General features: G+C 42.2%; 2 long non-coding RNA genes across 4 annotated transcripts; both read left to right on the forward strand.

Moving 5' to 3' along the window:
• The first annotated feature begins 375 nt into the window (after window positions 1–375).
• Window positions 376–6,502, forward strand: LOC138064766 (uncharacterized). 2 transcript variants are annotated; one of them, XR_011138022.1, is made up of 4 exons: window positions 376–567; window positions 714–825; window positions 5,657–5,912; window positions 6,337–6,502. It is a non-coding gene; the product is annotated as an uncharacterized lncRNA (long non-coding RNA). The 2 variants fall into 2 exon arrangements; XR_011138021.1 differs by lacking the exon at window positions 6,337–6,502 and having other exon boundaries at window positions 5,657–6,031.
• Window positions 6,503–7,053: 551 nt separating this feature from the next.
• Window positions 7,054–18,159, forward strand: LOC138064767 (uncharacterized). Of its 2 annotated transcripts, XR_011138024.1 has the most exons (4): window positions 7,054–7,578; window positions 8,028–8,102; window positions 11,392–11,536; window positions 15,947–18,159. It is a non-coding gene; the product is annotated as an uncharacterized lncRNA (long non-coding RNA). The 2 variants fall into 2 exon arrangements; XR_011138023.1 differs by lacking the exon at window positions 7,054–7,578 and having other exon boundaries at window positions 7,598–8,102; window positions 15,947–18,153.
• The last annotated feature ends 698 nt before the right edge of the window (window positions 18,160–18,857 follow it).

Raw genomic sequence — 18,857 nt, forward strand, 5'->3', positions numbered from 1 at the left:
GGCATATACACATAAATATATGCGTTGGAACATTATTCCTGAAGCCTTAAGACTTTAGAAAGTCTTCAGAGAGATTTAATTTTGGGGTTAAGAGTACTAACTGTGAGAGGCTGGGACAAAGAAGAAGCTGCAGAAGTTTCAGCAACCAGATGCGTCGCTGCAAAGTCTTTAGCGTCCTTGCTTACTCGCTCTGAAGGATTTATTTTACAGTGATAAATATATATCTTATAAAAAGAATACCTCTTCTCAAACATACGTGGTCTTCCTCTCGACACCCTCCCCTTTCACAGCTTTCTCGTTTGCCCCAAGGTCCTCCTGATTCACTGTTTCTACTCATAATAACTTAACATCCTCTGTACTGAAGTGTATGAGTTAACTGCACTTCATGGTGTACAAACAGGGGCATCAGTCATTCCTGTGGACTTCCTAATATCTACAATAGCTCCTGCAGCCTTCAGAACTATGCTTCATGCTATTCTTTGGGGAAAGCAACAACATACGGAAATTCACTCAAATAAAAGTCTTAATGGTCTATTAAATTGGATAAATAGTTACGGTTACAGAAAGGTAATTGTACTTTTCCTTGATACATCACTTATATTTTAATTTAATGTTATTTAAATTTTATATTATTTTTCATGAAATGGATTTTAAACTAGCTGAATGTTATAAGGTATGCTGGGACATGTTGTGAAGTTTCTTCCTCTGTACAGTTTCTCCCAGGTTTACGTGGCAATTTTCCTCAGAGATTCTTCTCCAAATTCTTTATTCTGGAGGTAAAAGTCTTTTCTTCTGCAGCGAAGAAGCCGAAGACAAACTTACAAGGTAAGTGTTGGAGATGTCCTCTAAAAAAGCCAAACCGAACGTTTTTTTTAAAAATAAGTCATTTAATGTTCTGGGGAACAGCATGGCCCCCAAAACTGCTGTACCGTGCTTGCTGGAGGGTTAGTAACCTTCAGCATGCAGGTGGAAACACACAGCCAAGGCCAGGTAGAAGGAGGAACAACTTAAGCCATTTTCACAGTCAAAGAAAAAATAAAACGTAATTACAAGCTGCAGTACAGACAGGTTATCCTGTCTTTTATTTTCATTAAGAGAGCCGTGAGATGATGAGCAGCTGTGACTTGAAGCACTGAAATAAATGTTCTGGGGCGCTTCCTGACAACAGTCTGACGAATTTTTACATATGCATGTAGCCGAGCAGCGCGTTTCTATTTCAGTCTATATGTTGTTGATGGCAGTTTGGCCACCGGCAGTATACATGAGAGATGAGAGAGATAGATCAGCGTACGAGTGCGTCGTTTATTATAGTGCTTCCTGAGGTGCGCGCTTAGACGTTGCCTTTTTCTCTAAGGCAACTACCTCATCAGAGGTAGTGAATCTCTTTGAATTACAATGGTGAGAACCAACCTTGGTGACAGACTGTGTTAAAGCACATCTTGTAGGCAATTTATGGCGATTAAGAGGTTGTTGAAAAGGCGTCACTGGAGATTTAGGGATCACCAACGTGGAGATTTTGGACATGTTTGTGGAGGAATTCCCGATGGGGATTTTGTGTGGTAGTTGTTCTACAGGTTGTCGTAGCTGGATAAAGGTCAAGCTCAAAGGAATTCAGTTTGGTTGAAAGAGTAGTTTCTGATGGCAAAAGAGCTGCCTTCTGAGTAATTTAGTTGTCATCTTTCTACTTTGTCCCGTGGGTTACGTTTTTTGCTCTTCTGGGCATGCTGCAAAGTCCGTCTTATCTTTGGAGGTATTGAGGGAGTCTGCAGGTTTGTAAGAGAAGGAGCTGAAGATTATGGATGATTCAGCTGATTTTTTATGGTGTGCTGTTGTTAGGTGGTACTACTTTAGGTTCCGTGAGAAGCTACTAACTGGAAAATGCATAATAAGCAATTTAATGAATAAAGATCTTTTACTGGGAAATGTTACATTTTCTGATGGGGTGTTAAATTTTAGAGGGTTCCAAGAAGCCTGGATAGGTACCAGGAAAAGAGTAAAATGAAATGAAAGAAATAAATCCGATCAATAAGAGCTGAAGTTACAAAACGAAGGCAAGTCTGGATTGAAATGCTTAACGTTATTTAAAGAACTCCATCACTAACTCTTCCCTTGACAGGTTTATTCCTTCAGCAAATATTTCTTTGAAATATTTCCTTCCATGTGGCATTACCATATGTTTCATATTGCATATATTTCCATAAACAGAGCACATATACACATTTTATAGACTATTGGTCTTTTTCCTGCTCTGAACAATGTTGATGAGAGTTTTCTCCCTGACTTTTATTGGAAAAGGTTTCTTATTTTTAACAGATTGAACCGTATCCTCTGCCGTTTGGGAAGTCTGTACTTTGCTAATATATTCCTTGTAGTGAAAGTATAGAGAGCAGGGACTAAACTAGTACGGTTTCTTGTCTGAAGAAGTGCCTGTATCAGTGAGTGACACCCAGCGCTCGCCCTGGGGTCTGCTGCAGGCTGCCGAGTGGTGCCAAAACATCCGCCTCATCCAGCGGATGACGTCGGCCTCGTCCAGGCCTCGTCCAGGCCTCGCTCCTCTGCTCTCGATGCTCTGAGGCCACCGCTGTGAATGCTTCCATTTTGATCACCTCGAGACAGAGAAGCAGGAGGTCATTTTCGGGGAAAATTGAGGCTTTTAAGGTGACTAGTTAAGCAAGCAAAATCGGAGACATCCACATTCGCTAGTTTAACAAAAAATGCTGGGTTTAAGTCCGTCTGTGAGCAATGTAATGCCCTTGTCGGATACACCTAGCTAATTAATATTCATATTTTGCTTAGAATAGCATTAGCTTCCTTTCTCTAGAAAGGAGGGTCAAGGGAGGAGACAGCAGAAGTGTGCCGGTGTATTAAAGCCACACTTCGCCGTGCACGGAGGCCAGCCCAAATGCCGGAGAAGCCTCTGCTCTCCCTGCCGTGGGCAGCTCCTCACTAGCCTGGGGCAGCAGAAGTGCTGGCGTGGCCCTGTCCTGACCCAGGAGCAGGAAGCTCATCCGACTGAAAGGCAGCCCAGCCAAACCCTCTCTGCGCGGTTCAGGCAGACCAGTTCCCTCATCTCTTTTTGGTCCCTGCCTCACGACCGCTTCTCCAGGCACACTACAGGTCAACGCAGCTGAGGGAGTTGGGCAGCTTTAGCAGCACGTGGGGTTGGCCGTGATTTTGGCAGCAGTGCCAGCTTCCGGGTACCGAAAAATACAGCCTAAGATTTATTTCCAATAAATGCTGAGGCGACTTTTCTGTGGCACAGGGGCCCTGTGATTTCTTTTATCTTGTGAATCCGACAGGACTGAAAAAATCTGTATGCTCCTGGTACAGAACGTATAAACAAACTGGGTCTGAAAACACACACGCAACATAGACTTAGCAATAGTTTACCAGTGTGGCATTTTCCCCTTTCTCTGTAATATCTGTCTCTGCGCATAAGATTAGGTCATTCGGTTAAGACCTCCTTTAATAAAGTAATCTCCTGCTAGTTCTACGGGATGGCCTTGTCTTATCACCTATTTTAATGAGGGCAAGAGTACAGAATCAAGATCACTTATTGATGCAGTTTCTCCTTCGTTAAGGTTATCCAAGGTAATGCAGAGGTGAGCAATCAATATGTCTGTTTGAAAGAAGAAATTTTCAAGCTGTATTAACGTACCTTTGTAATCATTCAAAAGTGTCATCGTGGTAGGTAAATATCTTCCAAAAAGGGGGCACTGATGAATCTTGTAGACAGAAATTCTGAAAGGACTGCGTGTGATTTTTTTAGAACAGCAATGAGAAATTTAACATTTGTACTCTTTTTATTCCTCTTTTGCCACACAGATGATCTAGCTAATTATTATGGCAGGATTATTCCCTGTGGAACATTTTCACAAGTGTTTTCTTCCGTGTGGCCTGTCCGTATATCCAAGTAAAGTCCGCTTGTACTTAAGGAAAGAGGGAAAAGGAACTGAATTCTCCATTATAATACCATGCCAAAGCATCCTTTAAAGGCCATATCTGTCCTGATAGCATATACCGCAGCACACCCACTTGAAACTCATTCTTCAAGCGAGTGGGAGCCATAGGGAAAAAAAAAAATACAATTAGAAAAGTCTGTATCAACAGCTTGAATAGCATCTCTCTCCACCAGCTATCACTAAAACAGAAGGGAAAATGTTGCCAACTGTCACTGTTGTCCCCAACAGTTCAGATGTTGGCGTGACCAGAGAAATGTCAGAACTGGTAGGAGCACGGGAATACGTCCCACCGGGGTGTCGACAGCTTCTGTGCATCTAACGAAATCCCTATTTAGTGTTGATTCAGCTGTCCTTGCGTCATCAATTACTGCCAATTTGTTTTGCCTTGGTAAGGTCTAAGTTTTAGGATTTGGCCTATAGCACTACCCTGTTTACATGTGATTTTTAAAAGGGGGGCTACTGGATGTATTGTGCGCACACAGTTCTGAGCTCTCTCGCAAGATCCTGAGCTAAATGCTGTGGCTCTTTTCCCCTTGTCATACGCCCGTAATGTTGCAAAGGAAAAAAAAAAAAAGATCCTGTTGCTTGTCACAGTGGGTAAAATAAATATATTTTTCAGTCCATTAGTGATATAGTGCTTTCAACAGAGGAATGAATAATACCAGGTGTTCCGTGGGATAGAGACATTGTATTCACGTTTTGTTTCGTAGGAAACCATGGAATAAAGCCATGTTTGCATTTTATGGCTGGAAACAAAGAAGTGAATATTCTTGAAGTGGCTGCCTTCAGTGTGAAATGTGGAATGAGGGAGGTTTTGTTTACAGTGAGGAATGTCACTACCAAGTTCCTTAATCCTTTGTCAACAGTGAGCTAATTCAGCTTTCATAGAGACAGGGCAGGGCAATGAGTAAATGGGTCAGTTACATTCCTCTAATATCACATTATATTAACATTAGCGTTTGCAGGTCGCTCCGCTAAAAGGGCTGTCTCAGATTTTTGCCTCGTGGGGATTTTTGGATAAATCTTTGGCAGACTGTGCTATAAGAGTATGAGGAAGCAAGAGAAGGTGTCTGTGAAACGACCATGACACATTTTGCAATGATCTCAGCTATGCAGTAATAGCAATTAAAAGCTACAATACCGCAGTGGTCAGTACAATTAATGCCATTAAAGTAATTAGGCCTGGCAGCTGTAAGGTCAAGTAAAGATAGCTTCGTAACAGCAATATGCCAGGAGAAAATTACGGACATTTCCAGCTAAATTATACTCTCTAAATTATTGTCTTAATGCTAAATAAATAAAGTTATGATAATTCAAAGACTGATTGCAGACTTGAATTAGCACGACTACTTGCTCCGCAGTTGACTCGGGTTAACGTTTTTAACGTAATTAATAGCCTTTACTCCGTGTATCTGGTAATACATGGTGTTTCTCATTTGCATTCCTTTGCAATCTGCTGACAGTGCTAAATGTCTGAGAAGAAAGACCTCATCCACCGGAGGAAAATGGTTCTTCGTGCTATAATGCTTATAATGGACATGGTTGCTGCACTGTTTTAATAATAATGACCAGAAAAGGAATGTGAAAGAGAGAGGCTCTGTGCTGTTTTTCTTTTCAGTTTTGAGTTCCAAGCCTTTCCCGGAGTCAATGTGAAATGTAATTGCTCTTTTGACCTCTATCTCCTCTCTCCCCAGGTCCGAGGAAGAGCTACACTGGTTGATTATTGCAGGAATGAAAGGCACCCTGACCTTGCCGCCCGAACGCCTTGCTGCTTTCAATGTTGCCCATTATGCTGAAGGCAGGCAACTCCTGGAGAGAGCCGGGCAGCTACGGGAGAGCGGCTCGCCGGGCAAGCCGCCAGCCACGGCCGCGACGCAGGCACCGCCGAGCTCCTCGGGCAGCGCAGGGACGGCGCTGGGGGAGGCGGCGAGCCGGGCCGGCGAGGGGGAAGTATGTCCAAACATTGTTAGAATATAAAGAGCTTTCAGACACGGAGCGCGGATTGCTTCTTCGTTAAGAAAACTTGACATCATCCACCTGAAATGAAAAGTAACGGAGAAGCGCGGGAGAAAGACGAGTGCAGTAATAATTTTCTTGCAGAGGAATGTGGCAGTCGTTAAATTGGGGGGGGGGGGAGAGCAGCCTCAGACCCACAGTTTTCACAATAATAGAGAGACTGTTGCTGTATAAGGATCCATTGAAAATACTTCTCCAAGGAAAATGGGTCAAATATTCAGTTGCTATAATTGTGCTAAATCGGAAAATGTACACCATAAAATCTTTCTCAGAATATTTTTGGAGCTGTGAGAGGTTGGAAAGCATACTGCCTGGCAAACAGCCTCTCTTTTCATGTGTGTGTTTATATATATTTCAGAAAACCAAATCCTCAGAATTCACTGTCATAAGAAGACGTTATTTGAAATGGTTTCCTATTCCTCTGCCTATAACTTTCTCTGCTCGGAGCCAGCCAAGATGCCTGGTTGAGTGAGGTTTCTAATTTGACCTGAGGATTATTTGGAGACTTGGGCGAAGCTGTTGAAGGCCATTGATAGCGCCAAGTCCCTGCGTTTTATATTCAGCTATCTAAAAAGAGATTCAAAAAGCACAGGCGTTTCATTTAGAAACATAGCCTATCCCAGCTGGGTCACTAGTGTCATCATGACTTGAAGGCTGTCTAGTGATTCATACAAAATGAATCACTGCTCTTTATCTCATTTTTCTTTGGTTGAGTGTCCCTATGACAAAAAAACACTGCGAAAAGATGGACAAAACCTCTTTTTTCTTCTTCTTCTTCTTTTCCCTCAAGCAAGAGGAAGGACTGGATGAGTCACTGAAACTAAATTACTCTCTCACTTGGAAGCAAGCACCGCTTGACACATTGGCAGGGACACGGGATAGGGTCGACAAAGGTACCGCGTGCCCGGCAGTCTTGTTACACGTTCCCAGGCCTCCTCAGCTCCTTGCGTGTCCCGCTGGGCTGTGGGCGAGGGCAAGGGCTGCTGCTGTGGGCAGCCGGGGCTGCGACAGTCACCGGGTGGCCGCCCTGCCTCATACCAGGTCGCTTGCTCAGAAGTCCTGTCCGACGTTTTTGCCGTGCTGATGCCCAGGAAGCCCGAGCAATCAAGCCAATGATGAAGAAATTTGTTGTACAGCAGGTCCAGACTTGGGCAAGTATTCGTAGGCACGTATCCCCCCTCGTCATTGCTTGGGGCGGGCGTTTGGACCAGCAGCGGAGAGTCTATTGCGAATTTTGGTAAACTGTAAAAGCAGGTAATGACCTTTATTGTTAAAAGGCGTGTTCCCCATCAAGTCTGTGCTAGAGCTGGTGTGAGGTTGTTTACATTTATTCTCCGTGCTTTCTATTACAGTTATGCCTCTATGCAGCCCTGTGTTATTAAATTTCTGGTTCCTTGCAGGAATTTATGGCTGTGACCAGTGTCCGCATTTAACTTCACTATGATAAAACAGACTTCGTTCCCCAAAACCTTTCGGTGAGGTTTGTTTTCCAGCCTTTTAATTTCTCTTTTGCTTCTTCCTTGAGCCTTCTCCAAAGTATCAACAGCCTCCTTGAACAGCGTGCTCCTGTACAAATCTTCCCACCGCCAAAAATATAAAGGTAAGACTAAAGCCCTTGAACCTTTCTGAGAGTCACCCAGCTTTATCACTCAGCTGACTATTCCCCGTAAACCTCAGCTCATTTTCGGAGCTGCTGAAATCCTCTCTGCTGTAAGTAATGGCCTCTATTAGTTGCTCCTCGCTGAATTGCTCTACAGTATGGCTGCTCACTTTCTGTTTCTTTTTTGTTTAAAAAAAGCCACTGTGGTGTGTCAAAGTGAAGGAAGTTGTATTTTAAAATAACTGGCATAAAGAAGCTGCGTGTGCTAATACAGGGGATCCTTTCATGCAATTGCCATAACTTCAGTAGTTTTTCCCATGGAACAAATACAGATTATAGGCAGGAATTGTTATATTTACACTTTAGCTAGTACTGAAAGGGCTTTCACATTGAATACTCTTTTTTTTTTTTTTTAATATTACTTTTACTCATGTCCCCAACATTTCAAGAAGTAGCTGGCAGGATTTGTCTTGGAAAAGGAGCACAGCGCAAAAGCAGAATTGCCTTCGCAGGAATGAAGCCAGGTGAGCAGGAGTCTAACACGCAAACAAGAGAGTAAATATATTTTTTCCAACACACTGCAGGAGCTAAGTGGCTTCCCCCCCCCCCCCTTCTTTTCAGAGTTCAAATCTCTGGCAAACAGCTTGCTGCAAGCTCAAGTTATTTTGTTTGGAGAAATCTAAAAAGGTTAAGCCAACTAACACCATGAAACAAATGGATCAGAGGTATTTGAGCTCTGGAAAGTCAAACTATTAAATAAATTGTAAGTTCATACTGTGCAACTTCTTAGTTTTCATTGCCTTAACCTGAAGGATGAAGTAAAGTAAATCTGTGTCAGATAAAACAACATTAAAAAAAGTATGAGTAACTTGACATAACAGATATAAAACAGGAAATAATTGTTTTCACTCAGAAGGCTGCTCGTATGGAAACTCAGAAAAGGAGGACATTTTTTTCCTGCAAGCAGTTCAACGAACAGAAGCTGCCATTTGTACCCTGTGGTTTTTTCCTCTCTTCTTCCCTGTGCTCTTCCACACTTGCTTGCTAAAAACTTTGAGTTAAAAGTTAAAAAGGGGAGTTTTTACTGCAAACCTCATAATATATGAAGGTTTTCCAGCATTCTCTATGGGTGCAGTTTTCCATGACACAAGTACCCACTTAATATAAAAAGGTTATGAACATGTACAGCTGCATGCACTTGCAAAACCAAGTACTCTTGAACATTGAGCTTTGTGTATGCATTGGCTTGAGGCAGAAATCCTCGTTTTGCCTGTGATTCAGGCCTGGTAGGTATTCAAAGGGCACCCATATGCATACTTCATAATATGGTCTCCTGTACATGTAGCCCTTCGCTCCATCAAAAAGTACCCCAAAGTGTCATTTTTCTAAAGTACGGTTATTATGGTTACTGATGTTATTCAGAAATGATCCAATTCTAAAAATAACTTTATGAGGACTTTCTCTTGGTCCAGAAATGAGACCTCAGTGCTAGCAAAACTCAAAAGATGCAAGTAGTTCTCCACCGTGCTCCTTTTGTGGTGTATGGCCTCTCTGGGGTTGCCTTTAATCACTTTTTTTTTTAAGTTGTTTATTTTGATTGACGTTAGTGTCATATCGACAATATTTTATACTCTTAAAGTCTTTTTTTTTTTTTTGTTCAATGAGTCTAAGATAGATGACCGAAAACCCTAAAAAACATAAGTTAAAAATATTGGTGCTTTTGCTATCTGTCCAATCGGGCAACGTGCTGGAGTTTTACTCTTGTCGTTGGCCTGACCCAGGCGAGATGATATAAGCCTCTGGAAATATCGTGCACCTCCAAGGGCCCGTGGGTCCGTGGGCCCAGTGACTGGGCTCGAAGCGTACACGTTATCTGCGGTTGCTCTTTGCTTCATTGTAAAGGTTGAAATGTGGCATTTTAAAAATGTAACATCAGATAAGTAATAAGCCTGAATGTTAAGGGTTTTACTGAACATCAGATTTCATCCAAAGAGATGGAAAAGGCATCATTTCTGTAATATTTGCTCGATTAGGGCTTTTATTTTTGCAGGGAGGGTAGCTGTTGGCGGGGCGGCTGGCAGCCGGACGGGTAGGAGGACAAGCAGCTTCCTTGTGCTCCCTATCAGCAGCTCCTGTGCCATTTGCATCTGAGGGAGTTTTTTCCATAGCGTATTCATTTGCCAGTGAGTTAATGTGTCCCTGCATAATCAGATAAGAATGGCATAGAATTACTAATGATAAGAGGAGGTAGAACAAGGGCACGCCAGCAGAGCAGCCTCTCCTTCTCCCGCCTAATCTGAGTAGATCGTCATTTCAGCTATCTCCAGTTTGTTTCTTTGTTTTTCCCAAGGTGGTAGTAAGGGTATTTTTTTCCTCAAAAATCGAGTTTAGAAAATTAAATGCCGCGGATCGGCTATGACAGCTACTACTTCATTCTGTGAAGCTGGAGTTAAAGAATAAAGTGCTCTCCCTTGCAGCTAGGCAAACACGTTACTTACCTCCTAAATCCAATCCAGGAGCCAATTAATTATAGCAGAGTAAAAAATATTCGCTGGGAAGCTCCAAGCAAAAAACAAAACAAAGCAAAACAAAAAACAAAGGCGGAAAACTTTGCTCCCAGTGCAACATAACGCTGGCCACACGCAAGTCAGTAAGTCGTGATTGCATTAGAGCGAACGCAAACGCCATAAACCTTTAGGGTTGTAACGTGCTTTCACGAGGCAGGCCTGCACAGTGGAGGGCCAAGGAGCCTTTCCAAATTGCGTTGTGGGCTGGTATGGGGCCTTCGGGGCTCAGCGAGCAGGTGGTGAGCGGCAGCTGAAGGGCACCCGGCCCGCCGCACCGCACCGGTAGGGGAGAGCTGGGGCCTCCACCTCGGCCTCCAGGTTACGGCTGCGCTTGGGGAGTTGGGGTTGCAACCAGGGACGATGCTTCAAACCGTTTAACGACATCCTCGAGGGGTCCTTCTCTAACATCCAGTTACTGCAAAGCGTGAAGTCACAGCACTTTTAAAACACCACGCCAAAAACAAGAGTACCGGCTACCTGGTGGTTTCTAGCGCCTCTCGGATACTCAGCAATATAAACTCCCTGGAGTTGGAGTTTTATGCTGTAATATTCTTTCTAAGCTTCTGCGACTCAATGTAGGTTATCCCTTTTATCTGAAATACTTTGTAATGTAGATGAAGCTGCTTTTGAGTCAGGCAGGTGTTAATGACCAAGGTGGGGGAGGAAGGGGAAGGCCCAACTTTCTGGGGATTTGTCTGAGCAAATTCTCACCGCATTCAGCGAGCTACGCCCTTTAAACAAGACGGTTTATATCGAAAAGGGGATACTTCGTATGTTTATTAATTCTGCTTAACAACATTTCACAGTGATTTTTAGCATGCAACTGTGAGTATATATGCCAAGATATATTGAAAGCGAATACAGAGCAATTAATATCCATAACAGTATATAAACAGTTTGAAAGAAAAGCTCAATAGATTTGTTACAGTCTTTCAACATGTAAGTCTCTAAATATATACTATGTGGCGACCTTAAACGGTTCCTGCAATCTAAAGCTTTCCTGTGGATTTCGCTTTGGCCTTCTAAAAATACATGTCTACCTTTCCCTTTTGCAGATCATCTGCTCAGCAGGACAGATATGCCCTCTATAAACTATTCTGCCTAAGTAACATAAACTACATAACCTTGCACGGGCCCTTGCAAATGATTTGGACCAATGATGTGTTTAATTGGGAATTTAACGGGCAAAGGAGATGTTCCTTTGTTTTTCCCATCCACCGGTACGTTCTTCCACTTTTATTTCCAGATAACTCCACTGACTTTGAGGAAGGCGCACTTTGAACAAAAAGATGAACGCAACAGTGCAACAGGCCCATGACATCCTCACAGCCAAAGACGAGTGGAATTTGCACCGCCGTGGAGCAAGCAGAACAAGCTGTCGACCAAGGCAGGTAACTAAGATGCCAGTCAAAATAGTTTCCCAAGAAGAAGCACTAGGTCCTTGAGGAATGTTTCAGCCACTGTCACTGAAACTAAACTTTGTGACTGCTAGCATTGTTGAAGAACGTCAAAGAATACTTGATTATATCATTGAAATCACAAGTATCTGCTTCAAGCAATACAGTCTAGGAATTGCCCTAAAGTTTACATCAGCCTAGCCCATTCTGAAAAAAAGCCTGAGCTTGATGCTAATAAGTTCAGGCTTTATAGTTCTCTTTCTTCTAACCTCTTCTCTTAATAACATAACTGAGAAATATGAAGCTATCTACTCTGGCTAGGTTTTCATACTTTGTCCATCACTATAACCATTGAATACCTAGTATGGTCTTGAGAACTATAATAGCATCTATCTTCATCCAGGATTATGGGATTTCTGGTTCAGACAAGTATATGCTTCAGAACCCACCTTCGAACTGAATTCGGGTGCTAGACAAAAATCCTAGGTTTGATTGCCTCTGAAGTTACCTTATAATTAACAAACTACAGAGCAGATGCAGCACATGAAAAGTGCGGCTAATGAGATCCAATGTAGCAGTAGAACGCAGGGCAGAAGGACTCCAGCTATGGAAAGTGGCGCTTGTCTCCAGCCCTATTTGATGCAGAGATGTCAAGCTAATGGCCATCTAGCATCCAAGGTAGGTACTCATACAGGAGAAACAATCCAAGTAGCGTCCTTATTCTGTCCAGTGCAGAGAGGTTTAACCAACAGAAAGAGTGTTCAGATCAGAGAAAGGTTGGGAGAGGAGGGGTAAATTGCTGCACAGAGATTTCCAAATTTTCCTTGTCTTCTCTTGTGCCTGACTGTGCCCGCATTAGAACGACAACGGTTAATTGGCAATTCTTCGTCCCCTCTTGGAACGTATTTTTGGTAGACACCTGGTAAAAGGAAAAGAGCTACGTGCCTCTGATGCTTAAATATCATTTTGTTCCCTCTACACTGAAGAGTCTTGTCAAGTATAACGCATCACTTAGTGAATCACTGAATTTGTAATAAGCATCTTTGGCCTGCGCACAATTTTCCAAAAATAAGTGTAACTAGCTTGCTCATTTCAACTTTCTGCCAGTCCCTTAAGGCACTGGCATCGGCCCTTCTGGTACCCGGAGCGCACTTGGGAATGTGTGTGAGCTTCAGAACACTGAATTCCTACTTCCCTGTATTTGAATGAAAGTCAGTCCTGTATTTTTCCCTAAAACATACAAAATGTCAAAATATATGACGGTCAGAATTAGAGCCCTTGATGCATTATTTATAGCCATTAAGACATGTCACAGCAATAGTACTACATCACAAAGGCTAAGAAGCTTGTATTTTGAAAGATCTTCAAATGGATATTTATATAATAATCATTGTGAAGGAGTGGGTGTGTTCTGCCAGGCAAACCTCCGTAAGTCACTTCTTTCTGCAATTGCCAGGACCTTTTCACAAAATGTTACAGGAATTCCTATGAAGCTGTTGCTATCTAGCCAGGAAAAAAAAAATCTGCATTTTAAGAAGCAATTATTCATTCACATACTAGACTCTAAAGTTTTAAATGGCTGTGCATATGCTTCCGTTGTTCCCAAAGCTGCTGCATATGTTTGTTGAATTGGCCTTTGCAGTGGTTAGAGCTGGTCAAATACGTTTTTTTTGCAACTAAAAGGACAACAATCAGTTTTCTTTAAATAGCCCCCTCCCCCCCCCAGCTGTATGATCCAGAGTTCCAGTGAATACAAATCTATGTTTAGGAGTTATCTTATCAAGCCTCTTCTTTAAACCCTTGCAGCACTGTAAAGGCAATATTCAAGATGCACAGCCTTAAAGAAGGTTACACCAAAGCCTATGAATGACAGGGATTTTGATTTAGAGACAGCAACATGAATAGCTGTTTACAGCTGTTGATAAGCCACTAGAAGACTTCCAAAGAAGTATCATAGGGCTTGGCTTTCACCGAGGAAAGCCACAGATTAACAAACTAGACCTTCTCTAGAAGCAGGATGGCCAAGCAGCACAGGGTCCATCTGCAGGTTTGCGGAGCGACTTTGCAGGGCAAGTGCAATAGGTGCCCCATGCCTGCCGTTGGACTTGCCCCACTGGCCACCGAGGCTCCAAGGGCTCCTGCGCTGACACGGTGCCGAGTACTAGAGGTAATAGCGAGAAGCACTTAGAAACACAGCCGTCATCCTTGTCGATTGTTTTGGTCAATTATTATTGAGTTGTGAAAACTAGACAGAGCAATCACCTTTATGGTTTGGAAATGTACGTGGTGCTGATGGGCATACATAAGTTCTGCCAGCGCCGTTCATTTCCTTTTCCTGCTTTTAGTGCTTCATAGCATCCTACAAAAATGCCGGTGGGTGATACAGAAGATAGAGCACAGAGGAGGGGGATGGTCTTAGCAAATGGGTGGTTTTAATATTTGTTTTTCTTTCTGTTTTTCTTTTTTTTTGGTCAAGCAACTGCGAATCAAAATCACATTATTTGATTAAAATGTCTTGCATATCATGCTGCATAACTGGTCCTATTGTATCTCCTTTAGCAGCGCGGAACACGTGTCAATTACTGTTTGCAGGTTTGGAGATGTATATATCTGTTACACCATCTTTCCTGAAAAAAAAGGGTTTGAAAATAAAAGTGTTTTCATTTACTTTATTAACATTATGTAAATGGCAACATAACTAGTGTTGATTTGCTGCCACTACCTTGGAAATATTTAAGCATTATTATAACTTAGCTCAACATTCCAGTTTTATCTCTGAAATTAATGCTTTTAGGCTCAATTTATGCCTGTCAACAAATAATGATCATAGATGTGAGCTGGCTCATAATCCAGAGGTACTAGGTTACAATGCGTTGCCATGGAAACTGTGTTTTATTGCATTTTCTCTACTTGATTTAAGACATTTGACAATCATAGCAACTGTTTGCCTGTCTTCCCACATCATAAAAAATTCAAAAACACAAACAACCAATAGGGGAAATTCATACAGTTCTTGGACCTCACTATAAAAATAAAAAAGAAATGACAACCTTATATTTAATGGGGACCTTTTGTGAATAGTTTATCTCACAGAGTGTCCAGGAGTGTTGGAAAATTCAATCAGTGGTTAGTCATCGAATGGACCTGTCTTGCCTGTGGTTCATTTTGTTTATTGCATCATATATCTTTTATGATCACTGGGACTTTAGCCTGAAACAGCATTTTCTTTAACAAGAGCCATGTTTCCTCTAACGTTGTTTATTGCATCTGAAACATTACTCTTTGAAACCACGGTGCATTTTCAATTGAGCAAAGGTCTGTAACGGAATACAGCATGTCTGTGTTTATTCAGGATCCTGAGAAAAAATATCCCAGTTCATGTAACATTAATCACTTTGCCAGTGTTCAGCTGAGGTCATTGCCACATTCCTAGCAGTATTAAGCCGAGTCAAGATTAATCACGTACATTAAACCCTGCAAGGAAAGCACGTGAAACGGATCTGAAATTAGACATTTGGTGAAGGACTAAGAGAGCACTGTAACAAAATATGTTAGCAGAGCTGTAGCAAGCTTTCAGAACGGTATGGGATTTTTCCCGCTGAGTTGGTGTCAGCTCATCTATATTTAAGGCTGTGTTGATGTCTCCTTTATTTAACCCGTTTTTTAGAAGTTTTAAATAAAACCCCTAAAATCCACTCTGGATTGTACAAGTGATTTCTCCCTTTTACTTATTCATATTTATTAAAAAATGCATTAATGCATTCTTATGTAACTCAAATTAGGCTTCTGGGATTTTTAAAAAACAGGTAGTAGAACCCTGCAATATTTTAGGACAGCAAAGTTAATAGTCAAAGGATATTTAAAATCAGTTACTGCATCAGTTACTGATGTATCCTTTCTATTCTTTTTGTATGCTTTTCTATTCTTTTTGTATGCACATACATTGGTACCATAGTGCTTCATATTTGATGCTGATGTCATTTAAAGTGGCTGCATGCTGCAAGTATAAACTATGCATTTTAAGCTAAGCCCTTATGTTCTACATGGTAGACTGTAACAATTCCTTTGTCCGTTCTTGTAAACTTCCATTAAACGTTTATTTTTAGTGCATTACACTGTCATAAAAGGGTAACTGAAGCATAAATAATTCCCGCTGAAAACCACAAGGAGAAAAACCTATAGTGACATGAGGTTTACAGTCAGTTATCTGTGTCTTGAGAATATATTGCAGTGTCAAAAACACTAGATTCATGTTTAGAAAAATTAGGGAACTAAACAATTCAGCACTAGTGTTCAAAAGGAAACTAAACATCCTGAACTCCAAAGGCAAAAGTAAAGGAGGCAGATTAACTTTCTTTTGCCTTTTTGCAGTGTCCTGGTAATAGCAAATGCTTTCTTTTTCAGTGAGAACAGAAAGTTTCTTCATGCAACCAGCCTCAAAAATCTAGACTTGCCCTAATTGTAGCTATAAGGTGGTGGCCTACCACAGAGTCACAGAGACTGAATGAAACATGCTCTCATCACACAAAACATGCTCCTGGCTGGGGCTAGAGGGAGTGCACATTGAAGGATATCCTCCTCTCCTTGTTGACAAGTCCCATATTCCCATAGTCCCATATTCCTTCCTTCTTTCGGCCACGTGCGGGAGGGATATCGCCTCATTGGGATCCTCGAGAGGAAAGTCTGATCCTGCAGAACGAGTAAGTGGCATCTCATCTTGGTGAAGACTCTCATCCTGAAAAGTATCACTGCCACCAAACTCCACAAGCCTTAGGCATTTCTTCAGGGTTCAGATGCTATTAAGTTTATTATCTCCTTCCCTATGAATCTTCACGGGCAAAAGTGGGCTCTGGTAGCTGACAAAGGCAGAAAGTAGAGGGATCTAACGCTTCCCAGCACTTAGAAGTAAACGTTCCTCCGACGGATCATCGGAGACAAGTCCTGCTGCTGTGAACCACAGGAGAACTGCTGTTGGGAGAGGACAGAAGAGTGCTAGATCTCCTCTTGCAAAAAGTTCTCCTTCATCTGGGTCCTTCATTTAGAAGCTTTGAAGCTTTTCATTTGATTTACTCAAATGTTCATGGACTACTCATTTTTGCCAGAGATCAGATTTGCTTATTCCTATGCTTTCTATATCAGGAGGCATTTCCACTGCTTTGGAAATGGAGCAGAAACAGAGAAGCCATGAGATAGCTTAATTTGGAAGTGTTGGCAATGTGGAAACACCAGATCAGGGGAAAAAAAGCTGGTATATGCTGTGGTACACATTTTTACAAGCAATGTAACTTCCCGGTGCCAGTCCACATATCAGGTGGTGTCAAGCTCAGCACCAAAGTGCTTTTTTCAGCACTTGTGGAATCTCCTTATGCTTAGTCAAATAGGTGTCTTTTTGCTGGGAATGAGAGAAGTGACAGCAAGAAGACTTCAAGAAGCGCTGAGGGAAGGGAAACTGTGGTGCCCTACTTTGTAGGGTATCTGGGGGCTGAAGGGAGTGAGAGAGTGAGCTCCCAAAAGGACCGGGCAGCTCACTAGTGTCCCTGTCCCCATAGCGCTAAGGAAGCTCACGTGCACACTCATCTTGTATTCCCACAAGCCTTGGTGGAAAAGTTCTAGTATTTTCCAGTAACAAATGTTTTTTGTCTCTAATACTAGAGATGACAGGAAAAGCTCAGTTTAAAAATCAACTTAGAAACTTCGGAAATAAGCCTTTCAGTTATATGAGCTTTCTAATTGAATCAGGTGACAAGCAGAGGGAATTCCATATGGCAAATGATATTTTTTGCTTTCTCTTATTTTTGTGTTGTTTTCCTCCCTGGAGCTCAGGCAGAGTGGGGAGAGAAAGAAGGTATTTCTGCTTCCTGTGAAGCAGTGGAAATTGGTCACAACCGAAGGCAGGAGACGCTTCTAGTAGCAATGAAATTTCTCAGGCATCTGGTTCGTGTGTCCTTTCCCACACTTGTGCCAAAGTGAGGTCTGGAAACAATTGTTATTCAGATCTGATTGGCATGTGCTCTTGGTATGCCTCCGTAGAATTAAGCATAGTCTTTTCCCAGTGGTCATCTGGGAGGTTTCTCTAATAAGTTCCCTTCTGTGCAGCAGCTTACAGCATTGGAAAAACGCCTGCTGTTTTCCTAGGACGTACTATAGCTGCGGCTTTTGTTGTTTGGATACAGGTCTGGTGTTCGCTGTAGGACTTTGGAACAAACTTTGGAACGAACCTGTGATGTTGTGGTAGGAAGTGGAATACATACACTGGGCATCTCCTAATGCAGATATTTATTGTGTGGTTTTCTGCAAGGGGAGGGATTTGGACCTGTTGAACAACGTGTCCTTTCCAGACCCATACTCTTATGTTCTCTTGCAAAACGGTAAGGAGTCCAGTGATTTAGATGGTGTTCCTGGTTCTGCCACAGCCTTCATGCACAATACCTGAGGTTGTATCCTTCCATACTATCTGTCTATCTAGCAATTTGTCTGCTGGAGATTTCTGTCATATTTAGGGGGGGGGTCTCTCACATCCTCTGAAATGGTATATTATGAATATGTGCTCCAGAAAGAAATCATACTCTCTTATACTTGTACTGCTTGTAGAAAATAAAAGTTTAAGAAAACATTTTAAAAAACAGTTTTGCCCCCTCTTTTCTTCCTTTGAGAAATATTTGCTTCCAAAAACTTCATTAACGCAAGTTTGAAGTTGACTGCCAGGGCCTGGCATGCCTGCAGGATATCAAAATACGCGTGCCTCTGGAAAGGAGAATATATCGCTGGCTTTATCTGAGGCTAAATTGCACCAGTTACTGTCCCATTGGTTTTATGGGGTGCTGGGTTGGCAGTATGACTACAGTTAGAGTTCCACGATTGTAATAACCTGATACTGGTTTTCTGAGTTAATTCTTTATTTTTTTTCTGATTAATTGAATGATTGGTATCCCATTACTGAGTAACTTCATAGTAAACCTATGCCAGGCCAAGGAGTGGGGCTGTTGCTCAGAAATATTTCTCCATGCTTTAGAACTGAGAAGACAAAGTGAACGTGTCAAGAATGCCACTAAAGAGTTCTGATTTGGTTAAATTCAGAATGAGGAATAAGACTGTCAAAACTCTCTGTGCAAGGGAACGAAACTGTGGGTCCATGCCTGCCAGCGAAGGTGGCAGTGTAGTCCCAGACCGATGCACTGAGGGCCAAGGGAGATACAACACAAAGGAGTCCTCACGGGTGAGTCTGAGCCAGAGGTATGCAATGCTTTGACGAGTACGTAGCCTTCCCAGAAGACAGGGAGGAAGCCAGTGGGCAACGTGACAAGAAACCACGTGA

Source organism: Struthio camelus, chromosome Z (assembly GCF_040807025.1).
Source record: "Struthio camelus isolate bStrCam1 chromosome Z, bStrCam1.hap1, whole genome shotgun sequence".
NCBI lineage: Eukaryota > Metazoa > Chordata > Aves > Struthioniformes > Struthionidae > Struthio > Struthio camelus.